Source organism: Procambarus clarkii, chromosome 39, assembly GCF_040958095.1.
Source record: "Procambarus clarkii isolate CNS0578487 chromosome 39, FALCON_Pclarkii_2.0, whole genome shotgun sequence".
NCBI lineage: Eukaryota > Metazoa > Arthropoda > Malacostraca > Decapoda > Cambaridae > Procambarus > Procambarus clarkii.
Window position 1 is genome coordinate 6039423 of NC_091188.1, and position 12633 is coordinate 6052055.

Sequence of the window (12633 nt, forward strand, 5' to 3'; positions counted from 1 at the left end):
CTTAGTCCCTAAAGTCACGTCACATCTTAAGACGTGGGGTCACGCTCGTCACATCTTGAGACCTGGGGTCACGCTCGTCACATCTTGAGACCTGGGGTCACGCTCGTCATATCTTGAGACGTGGGGTCACGCTCGTCACATCTTGAGACCTGGGTTCACGCTCGTCACATCTTGAGACCTGGGGTCACGCTCGTGAGTTCGGTCAATTTTCCTCCAGATTTCGCCAGGTTTGAGTATGCTTTCTTGGATTTCGTTATGGGTTTAATCTTTTAATATTTTCGAATGCTTGTTATTGTATTCATAATATACTAATACTATTCCAATTATTTCCACGATAATACTATTCCAATTATTTCTACGATTATGGAGGGTTTTCTCGAGTGCGGAGTTGTTGTTGTTATAGATTCAGCTACTCAGAACAAGTTCCAAGTAGCACGGGCTATGGTGAGCCCGTAACTTACCTGGCACAGGAGCGGGGCAAGTAGCACGGCTATGGTGAGTGAGCCCGTAGTAGATTTACCTGGCACAGGAGCGGTGCTGGAGTGCGGAGGATATTGACTACCTTTCATCCAAATAGATACGTTATATGTTTACCGTCCGTGTTTCAAATTTACGATTCGTTCACCCCACTTGACTATCGCTCACCCACCGGCATTCTTTCCTTAACCTGACCTACCATTCTCTGTAAAAGGCCACCTGCTACCTCACTGTCCACATTTATAGATGTTTATGACCTCTCAACTTTTCCATATGATTTGAAATTCAATTCTTAATTATAATATTTTAGTATTCTTGGTTTAGTATTCTTAGTATTCGCGGCATGGACAGGTGCGCTGGCGAATCAGGTTTATATGGTCCTCTGGTTTTTCCAGTTTGATAAGACCCCCACACCATAGTCATTTTATTAGGAATATGTTTATACTGTATTTGATTTCGAATATTAACATGAGTATATGTTGTGCCTAGAGTAGTGTGGAGCGGCAGCGAGCCACGGCCGGAGGAGATATGGGGTGGTAGCCTCATTAGGACAGCTGTGTATATCAGAAGTCTTAGGGGGGAACATTCCGGGGCCTGGCCGCTGGTTCCGTCCACGATCACTCGATAAGAAACAGGATTAAGCTTTTCTTAGATGACATTTAAACGACAGCTATTCAAACTTTATATATATATATATATATATATATATATATATATATATATATAATATATATATATAAATATATATATATATATATATATATATATATAATATATATATATATATATATGTATATATATATATATATATATATATATATATATATATATATATATATATATATATATATATATATATTCTCGTAATACTTACTGTACATTCCGGGTAGATGGGACTCGTTAACCTGGGAAGGCAGCTCATCTAGGGGAAGGAAAACCCTGATTCTAAACCTCCGCTGCCTTGCGGCCATACCCCTATTTTGGGAAAGGCTTCAGGAGTCAACCTCGAGGAAAAATCCGGAGTTGGAGCCCCTAAGGCAGTTCGTTGTCGATTTCGACCTCTGGCAGCTCCTGCGACGGTGCTGGAACCATGTGTATTGGCAATTGCCTTTCCATTGGATAATTTCAGCAACGTGGAGAGGGGGGGGGACCTGCTGCATAGGTAACAGCTTCTCCATATCGACCTACCCAGGCTTTGCGCCCTGGAGAGCAACCAGAGCGCAACTCCATAGGCTGCAGAGACTGAAGGATGCCTACTATTACTTACTGTACTACACTTCTGTAATAACAAATTATCCTCAGTTAGAATCCACCTGTTATTCAACTATTATAGACCTTATTTTCTTCTCTTCTACACACAAGGGACCCTGACGAGTGAGTAGTAACGATGACCTGATGACACTGATGAGAAACAGGTTTTGATGTCCACTGGGAAGTGAGGGATCATTATGTACTAGTGTCTTGGGATCTGGTGGCAGTAGGAATGACCGGTTCAGAAAAAGGTTCAGAGGGTAGATGACGATTGGCACACCGAAGGGCGAATTATGAGGCAGTAAAAGTATTACAATCAGGAATACCATTAGACACGGAACTCCGGGGAAAGACTACACAAGTCATGGTGGACTTCCTCTCCCAGATATATGGAGAAGCCGTTGACAAGTTAATGAAAAACAGACATGTTTTGAAGCCTTAAACTCTTGCCCAAACAAAGTTTAAGCAACAGTTTTAAGGATTCAAAACGCATAAACACGAGGACATGGCGAAATTACATGAATAATAGAGCAGAGAGAGAGAGAGTGGTGCCAGAGGGCCTGGAATGAGTACGTCAGAGTAAAAAAGAGAAGTAAAGAGATAATTTGAGACTAATTTAGGCATTAAAGCAAAAAACAAGCTGTTTCAAAGCCTCATTAGGAGGGAACAAACACGAAATTTTCACAAAAGAAGCAAGGGAAAGTGCCTAAGCTGAAAGGGATGGTGTCAAATCAAGCACCACTGGAGGATTATCATAAATGAAGTAAGGAGACACCTGCTGTAAATAAAGATGACTAATTCTGTGGTAGCAGATAGGCTCTGTCTGCTACCACCATGGATTCTGAAAGAGGTGGCTCAAGGCCTGTGATAGCCATTTCCTATGGTAAATAAAAAGTCTCTAGAAACAGTAAACTACAAGAAACATGGAAAACAGTCAGAGGACTATACAGTTACAGACCAGTGTCCTTTCTATACATACCACAAAGTGATGGAAAAGGTTATAAAAAGAAGCTGGCAGAACACTTATAACACTACACCAGCTTGGGTTTAGGAACGGAAAATCTTGCCTAACAAACTTGATGGAATTTTATAACCGGGTGATAAAGATCAGGCATGATAAGGAAGGGTTGGCATACCGCATATTTTTTTAAATATAAGAAATCCTCTACAAATACCAAACACAAGACTGTTACTTAATTGCAGGAGTGGTAGGATAAGTGATTTAGTAGATAATTGAGTACTTGCAAAATAGCAGACAGCCACAGTGATCAGAAAGACTTCAGAGCAGCGAGGTGTTATCAGCGGGCTCCACATGAATCAGTGCTAGGTCTTATCTTAATCCTGTTCTGCGTAAATGATCTTCCAGAAGGAACAGACTCATCCATCTCAATGTTTACTGATGACACAAAAATTATGAGGAAAATGCATATAGTGGAAGAGTAGAAGCTACTGGATGACCTGGATAAACTGATGAAGGGTCCAATGTATAATGAATTACTGTAAATATATAGCTCTTGAAATAGAACATTCTCTGTAACTAGCTGACATTGTAATTATAAGGTGTGAAGAGTAGATAAAATTGTTAATGTAATTATCTCCATTGAGGTCTGATAAAGATCTTTTGTGCTCTCTGTAATCCTTTTTGCACGATCCGCTCACAGGGTGAGTATGGGGTGCACAATAAATTAGCCGCCTCCGGCGGCAACAATCAATCAAGGGTCCAAAAAGTGGCAACTAAGAGTTAATAGAAACAAATTCGAAGTAATAAAGCCTCACCAACGCTGGCAACAGGACAGTCACATAATACCAATTGGGAGAGAAAACCCTCCTGGAATCGGACATAGAAAAATACCTAACAGTTATTATTACACTGAATCTGTCTCCTCCCTGCTAACACACAACGTAACGATCCCTATTATTACCTTGTTAAAAAGTTGTTACATCTTGTTATACAGTTTTTATGACGTTAGAAAGTTATTACAACTTGCCAGATAGTTGTTACAAGGTGTCACAACGTTGCAGCAACGTCGTAGTTTCGTCGTGTGCTTGGCGGGCTGAGGTCAACTTCATACGAATAACACCAGCTGCATATGCAAGATTGGCCAACATAAGATCTGTCATTAGAATACTGAATATGGAGCCGTAGGACCCTGCATGACACATATGTCAATTCAATTTTAGATTATTCTGCACTAGTATGGAGTCCGTATCTTATTAAACACATTATTATGCAAAAGGCATGCCACTAGACTAGAACTAGAGCTTAGAGGTGTGAGTTATGAGGAAAGACTAAAGGAATTATACCTCACGTCACTGGAAGTCATGATTGCCACATACAAAATATTCAGGGGGTTTTGACAGCATAGACACTTGACATTTCATTTACAATGGTTAGCACATAAACAAGGGACACAGCTGGAAGCCTAAGCCACATAAGCTAAAGAGACAATAGAAAGCATATTCTCAGCGTCAAGAGAGACATGACATGCACTAAAAAGTGCAAGTGGTGGAGGAAGACTCCATATACAGCTATATATATATATATGCTTACGAATTGCACCAGTTAATTGAAGGTTCAATGTGGTTTCTCAATTTCCAATTTATATACTTATACCGCTCAAGATTACATTTTTAACAATAAAATCAATACCGTTTCGTTATAACACCCCATTTTTAAACGATTTAGCATTTTACATGAACAAAAACAACTTTGCGCTCTTCAACATATATATATTTACCAAAACATTACCCTAAATATCCAATACCATCTTGTTTATTTTTCCATATATATCATTAATTACTGTTCACTATTTTTACTTAAAACAAAATACCATTACCGAGGGCGAGGCTTGACATGCCACACTAACGCCGGCTCCCCCTCGCCTTGTTACCAGGATTTAATGAACATCTGCAAAGTAAAGCAGAGAAAGGGAGGTGCAACACACGCAGCTGGGCATTGTTCCAGACATTCTCATACTTCAAGGCCAGATACCACAAACAAGAACTTCAATAATGTTAACAACAAAATCCGTTCGGGGTATAACGAAGCTAATATGGCCCCCTTAAAAAGCCAGCTGCTAGGCTGCATTCTCATGTATTAGGGAAGCAGCAGTCAATAAAATTCGTAAGTAATATTATACAAAAATTTGAAATCAATATATATATATATATATATATATATATATATATATATATATATATATATATATATATATATATATATATATATATATATATTAGTATATTTTGGTAGCAGTCTTTCCTGTAGACATATATTATTAAATATGACCGAAAAAGTAAGATTAATAATTCTAACACGAATTTTCTCAATCTTTCGTACATTTCTTTTCACTGTTGGAGGTAATTCAAAAATCAATTCTCCAAAATTCATTTTTATTTCTAGTCTATAAAAATAAAAATGAATTTTGGAGAATTGATTTTTTAATTACCTCCAACAGTGAAAAGAAATGTACGAAAGATTGAGAAAATTCGTGTTAGAATTATTAATCTTACTTTTTCGGTCATATTTAATAATATATATATATATATATATATATATATATATATATATATATATATATATATATATATATATATATATATATATATATATATATATATATATATATATATATATATATATATATGTGTGTGTGTGTGTGTGTGTGTGTGTACTCACCTAGTTGTGTTTGCGGGGGTTGAGCTCTGGCTCTTTGGTCCCGCCTCTCAACCGTCAATCAACAGGTGTACAGATTCCTGAGCCTATCGGGCTCTGTCATATCTACACTTGAAACTGTGTATGGAGTCAGCCTCCACCACACAGCCTGTGTGTGTGTGTGTGTGTGTGTGTGTGTGTGACAGTGTCAGACCACGGAGGAAGATTGAAAGAGGAATTTCCTTAAGTACTTTCGTATATTAATACATCTTCAGAAGGAGATAAAGATGTATTCATTTTTTTGTATAATATTACTTACGAATTGTATTTTATCGATTATAAAGGGTGACACATGTTTGTGTAATTGGTGTGTGTATATATATATATATATATATATATATATATATATATATATATATATATATATATATATATATATATATATATATATATATATATATATATATATATATATATATATATATATATATATATATATATATATATATATATATATATATGCGATGTTTGAGTGTTGTGAGGTGAAGGTGAGTGACCCCTGGGAGAGGTTTTACTCTCAACGTGGTGGTGGTGGTGGTGGTGGGGCAGGGACGACCCCATGGATGGATCCGTGATGCCAGCGGCGAGGCTTGCAAGATTGTTTCAAGGATCCGAGTTATTTAGTTTATTGGATGGCTGTCTCGCCCCAAAGAGAGATTCATAAGAACACCCACGGCAGCATCAGTGTTGCAACTTGCGGTGCACTTACCCCGACAGTACCAGGGTTAAAGGTCAACTCTCCGCTGGTTCGTCCCCCGCCTCCCTCTCAGTACTTCCACGCGGTGCACTGTTCATTCACCCCATGATCATACATCATGGCAGGTCGCTTCGGCCTACTGCTACTGTAAATCATCGAGACGAATGTCGTGTGCGTTTTAGATATCTCTTTAACGCACAGAGGACATCTTTGTCTCGGTAGTTAATCAAATATTACCGCGAACAGCGTGCGAGGCTTATGCTAGCGACATGGAAGATGGCGAGGCTGCCCGAGCCGCCTGTCACTGACGTGGCGCCCTCACGTCGCTTGGTTGACGTATGACTCAAGCTATTATCATACTCTTGTGTCACGCGCGACACAATTGGACATAATAGTAACCCAGCTCGCAGTACACTATCTTGGCTCAAAATGGGATTTTATTCAATAGAAGCGCATACAAAGGATAGACTGGTTTCCCCCCCCCCCCCCAGTCCACAAGCTCCATGTTGCCAAGTTGCCCGGAGTTGCCGCTGTGAAACTCATGGCTTGAATTGACTGATCTTAAAGAGTTAGTATTTCATTAGTCCTATCTACAACTGTGGCATTTTTCGATGTGTGGTGACACTCAACGGGAGAGGACTACATCCTGTGTCACTGGGTGTAATTATACATTTATGATGGCTGCTAACCGATATATATATATATATATATATATATATATATATATATATATATATATATATATATATATATATATATATATATATATATATATATATATTATTTATATATATATATATATTATTTACACATTTGGAACAAGTTTTTGCTCTTGAGCTTCGAAATCTAAAAATTAATCGTTAACCTAAAGAACATTAGAAGTTCCTGAATTAATTATAAATCCCGTTGTTGAAGACAGGAATAGCTTGTACTTAAGACTTGTATCGAGTTCCCCTCCCCCCCACACAACCCCGCTCCCTAGGTCGAACTACTGACCTCCCCCAAGATTCAACTTCATAACAGTTGCCTAACTCCTTGTTACCTATTGAATACTAGGTAAACAGAGGCTTCAGGTGACAGGAAATGTGTCCCAACCATTTCTGTACCACCTGGGGGATCAACCCAGGCTTCAAGTGTGAGTCGAGGACTTAGACCACTGTACTACAGGACTGTAGCCCATCCACCACCTCCCATAGGATGGTCTAGAGCTCATAATAAATACCAAGCAACTGGCGTGCGTGTATGTGCGTGCGTGCGTACGGGAAGCCAGGGTATTGATCGCGCGTGGAGGCGGGCTGGCAGCAGGGGTGTGTTGGAGGTGTGTCTCAGAGTTGCTCGCTGAGCGGCCGAGCCGGCCACCGCTTGGGGGTGTGGTGGCGGAAAGGGGGGTGGGGGACTTGTCGGGGGTGAACGGGGTTATTGGGGGAGGAGAGGGGACGAGTTGGGGTGGGTGTAGACGCCCCTACACACTCCACCACCACTCTGGCAACACACACACCCACCACTCCACTCTGCTCACCACTGGCTGGACCTGCCGCACTGTTGCTCCCTCCAGCTTTTAATACACGATCGTCTACTGGGACGTGATGCAAAGCTGATGATGATTCCTTATGATAGTAAATTGTATATATACTCATCTATCGACCCACTAGTAGTTCAATTATTAATTTATTTGATTTATTGTGCACTCTATTTCCATACTGTGAGCGCTAGTGGGAAAGGTTACAGTGGGATATAGTAGGCTCAGAAACTTAAACCCAAAATTCATTTAAGTAATCAGGATTGTGTTGGTAGCTAGTATCAGTGTAATTTGTATATTAACTATTTTATAACATAATGGGGTCAAGAGATAGACCTACACTAAGTTAAACAATCAAGAGATAGACCACACTAAGTTAAACAATCGAGAGATAGACCTACTCCAAGTTAAACAATTTACATTTGTGATAAGCTGTTCCTTATGCGGTATTACAAATAGTTTAGGGATGTTTATTTTACCCATGTCAGTTATTAACTTAATTTTTAATAATATTGTTTTATATATATCAAGATTCTTAAAGGCCACGTGGAGTTTGCAAAATTTTATGAGTTTAGGAATTTCATCAATGTTGTAATTCTCATCTCTCTCTCTCTCTCTCTCTCTCTCTCTCTCTCTCTCTCTCTCTCTCTCTCTCTCTCTCTCTCTCTCTCTCTCTCTCTCTCTCTCTCTCTCTTTTCCGCTAGCAAAAATTAGAACGTCATTCAGAAACCTAAGTAAGGAGGCTGGGGAAATTGAATGAATTAATGGATCACATTGTGGAATCAAACACCATTCATAGCTTTAAAACTAGGCATGATAGAGAAGTAGGACAGAAGCCATTGCTTAAACAACCGAAGGTTAGAAAGGAGGGATCCAAGAGCCAACGCTCGATCCTGCAGGCACAAATAGGCTAGTACACACACACACACACACACACACACACACACACACACACACACACACACACACACACACACACACACACACACACACACGCTATAACAATATATAAGATCCTAAGGGGGAATTGACAAAATAGAATTGTTTCAGGCTAGGAACAGCAGAAAGAGGGGTCATGAATGGAAACTAGAGACGCAAATGAGTCACAGAAACATCAGAAAAAACGTTTTCAGTGTTAGAGCTGTGAATACGTGGAACAGGATAGACGTAGAAGTCGTTGCAGCTACTGTAATTGGATTCAAAGTTTTAAATGTAAATATGACGAAAACATGGGAAATGAGTCATTGCATTAATCTAAGAACGTTCGGAAGACGGAGCTAGGAGCCTAACTCGGCCCTGCAAGCACCTCTTGGTGAGTACACACACACACACACACACGTGCGCGCACACACACCTGTACACTCTATACATCGGTGCTCATAGACACATGTACACTCCACACTCCCTATTAACATCCCCTCACAACGCTCGTCCTTAAAGTCAAACTGCTGTGGATTCCGGCTTACATTGGGCTGTAGGAACATGATATTGTTACACACAGAAATCACAATAGCGTGATGCATCAAATGAACAAATCCTGTTCAAATGATTAAGGCAGCGTCTGGGACCCTCTCGGACGTAGGTTCGAACCCTCGTCACGGCCCTTGTGGCTTTGTTCATGATATTGTTGACACCCTTGCTCAGCTTGCGGTAAATAAAGACAATGTTGAACTTAATATTGACCTATCAAAATAGAACTCTTAAGAGTGGCATAAAACGAGAAAGAACTATTATATGAATTTGAAGAATGCAAAAAGAGTGCACACATGAACTAGCTCATCAAGATTGTAACTTACTTAGCTAAATGAATTGTGGGGTTCAGTCCCTGAGCCCATTATGTGCCTCTGTAACCCTTTCCACTACCGCCCACAAGATGGGTATGGGGTGCATAATAAATGAACTAAACTAACATGAACTAACAGATCCATTGTTTATCACACTGAAATGTGCTAAACAAAAAACATTTGGATGAGGCAAGTAACGCCGTAGACTGACATAAAGTTGAAAAGTCGGAGCTAGGGAGCTATTGCTCGACCCAGTTAATACATGTAACTGCCTCCACATATACATACACATACACAATCTCAATGTCAGATCCTCCTCTAAAAAAGTACATAACACAACTAGATAAAGTTCAGAGATTTTACCAAATCTTGTGTCAAACCTAATGAGATTGTGGTATGAGGAAATGTTGAGTGAACTAGGCTTCACAACGCTGAAAAAATGAGAGACGCGTGGCATGATTACATAATATAAGGTTCTTGTAGGTAGTCTACAACACCTGAAAATGCCGAGGCAGGAACCTGGAAATCTAGTTGAGCTAATGTAAGGAAGCACTTCTTTGTAAGAGTAGTGAACATGTGAATTGATCTAGAAGGGGAGGATTATCTTGAAGTTAACTCCATACAGAAGTTCAGGAATTGGTATGATAAGAAGCTAGAGGCTCGGGCACCATTGCAACAGGCAACTGGCTGATGCCCATCCTGGAAGCACCTACTGTGCACATCCCCTTTAAGTACGCACGCACGCACGCACGCACGGACCTCACTCGCGCCAAGGCGTAGTTTCCTCGCCGGGTGCTTTCACTTTGTATGTTTCAACCTGATATCATTGTCGCTTCTTCTGCTTACAATTTATCACCCTGTGTCACGTGCTTGTTTTGTGAGGTTATGATTTATTCCATTCATCTGTAATACTGTGGGTATTCGGTGTCATTTCAACAATTTAGTATTTGTTAGAAATTCGTTTTCTTTCCAGCCGGGGTTAACGGGTACGTCGTGTTGCCGGAAGCTAGGCTTATTGTACCGAGGTCCAGCAACTCTCTCCACTGAGAACACCACATGACACGTTATTGATTTTGTATTATTTTACTATGTGGTCTCCTTTGTGTTTGATACCCTTCCGGCAACCCTCCAGCTGGGACCTTACCTTACCTTCCATGACGACAGAACCCTGTAATGCTTCAGCTGGAACCTTAGCCTCCCACGATGACTCGTTATGGTCCTCATCAAAGTCCTCCGTGGAATCTATCACTTGATCCTCGTTCTTAAATTTCCTTCCACCAAGCGCGGCTGTCATATTTGGGAATAGATAAGAGTTTGAGGGGTGTATGGTGAGGCTGGGATGGAGGGATGGATGAGGATAGGCGGAGGCGGGAAAGGTAAACGGAGAGGCAAGTAAGGTACTTGGGGAGGCGTGGGGAGTTAGATGGGGAAGTAGGGAGGGTGCTGCCATTGCTTAGTCTCCTATGGTGCTGCCATTCCTTGTCCATTGTGTTCTATGAAGATAGCTGTCCTCTTATTCCAGAGAACATTCATTACTCTCCCACCTAAGATAAGTGGTTGGTAAGGAGCCGCGGTGCTTCCATTGCTTAGTCTGCTATGGTGCTGCCATTGCTTAGTCTGCTATGGTGCTGCCGTTGCTTAGTCTGCTATGGTGCTGCCATTGCTTAGTCTGCTATGGTGCTTCCATTCCTTGGTCTCCTATGGTGCTTCCATTGCTTAGTCTGCTATGGTGCTGCCATTCCTTAGTCTCCTATGGTGCTTCCATTGCTTAGTCTGCTAAGCAATGGACATATTGAGATATTCTCTCCTGGAATCATTTTCGACGGTGGATCTTCTTGTTCGGTGACCTCATACTCATGGAGGAAAACTCTTCGTACTCTTCCCCTCCACCACCACAAAAACATAAAACGTTCCCCATGTTCTGCCTACCCCTCACTCCCCTCTACCTCCTCACCTACCTGTCTCCCATTACCCCACACCTCGCCCACCTCTCCGCATGGCAACACGCATGAAGACTGGCACATTGTAAGATCACCGGTCAGAAAAGGTGGGTGCTCCATCTCCTCCCAGTGTAGGGCGGTAGGGGCTCATCTCTTTTCTTTTACACAGGTGAGTACAGGAACAAACGACTGACTACTTAGTGTGGGGCTGCATACAGCAATTCCTCCACCCAATGGTGGCTACAGCAGGAGTTCCTTCACCCAGTATGAGGCTACAGCAGGAGTTTTTCTACCCTGTGCGGAGCTACAACAGGAGTTCCTTCACCCGGTGTTGATCAACTGCAGGAGTTCCTCCATCCAGTGTGGGGCTACAGCGGGAGTTTCTCCATCAAGTGTAAGCAAAGTTTACTTTGCCAACACGGTTTCTTTAACATATATTAGTAGAAAACATCTCTCATGTTCCATATAATAGATGTTTTCTCTCTAAGTAAAGAACTTGGTGCAGCTTTATAAATATTATTGTTGACTTTCTTGACAGTGATGCGTCCATTGTTGTGTTATGAGCAGACAGCCTGAGGGAAGCCTCTCTCACTACTGCGCACAGCTGAAGCTTCCACTTTTTTTATGCTTAGATGATGGCGGATTCACCTATTGGTTACAATTGCTACAGATAGACTCAATAAATCCATTTGAGCGCTCCTTGCAATATGCACAATAGCTAGCTCCCTCAGGCGTAACCAACACTACCTCAGTCACCACGCTGACCAGTGAGACCCACTGATTCATTGACCTTTGTCTCATGAACCCACATAAGCTGTCGATATTTGGTTTGGATTATTATCCTCTAACTTGTTCATAATTTTAAAGGTCTCCTTGAAATCAGCCCTGTCAGGTCTGTTTTTTTTTGTTTTTAACAAAGGTGGGTACAAGAATACACGACTGCCGACTCCTGTTAACAGGCTGAGAGCTTTCCCATTCCATAGCCCATGGTAAGTCTAACTCACTAGTTCCCTGGAATACGACCCGCCAACCGTTTAACAACTAGGTACCCAATCATTGCTGGGGTTAACAGAGACATACAGTTAAGGAATGGCGCCTAGTCAGTCCTCCCCGGCATGGATATGAACCTAGGCAAAATCGTGGCCCTCAGTCGTCCGAGGTATGAGAGTTGATCTAGTTCAGGGATGATTTTGTCGCACTGTGTTGAAATTTCCCTCAAAGCAGATATGTCTTTCTGCTAACTGGCCTAC

General features: G+C 41.1%; 1 protein-coding gene across 2 annotated transcripts in view; it reads left to right on the forward strand.

The window, feature by feature from the left end:
* LOC123760389 (uncharacterized) overlaps positions 1 to 12633 on the forward strand; it is a 69003-nt gene that overhangs the window by 21179 nt on the left and 35191 nt on the right. Inside the window, exon 2 of one of the 2 annotated variants that reach the window (XM_045746059.2) lies at positions 11553 to 11777. The exons of the other annotated variant lie outside the window; for it this stretch is intronic. The gene's annotated coding sequence lies outside the window, so the exon portion shown is untranslated. The remainder of the gene's footprint in view (positions 1 to 11552; positions 11778 to 12633) is intronic. 2 annotated transcript variants of the gene reach the window in all.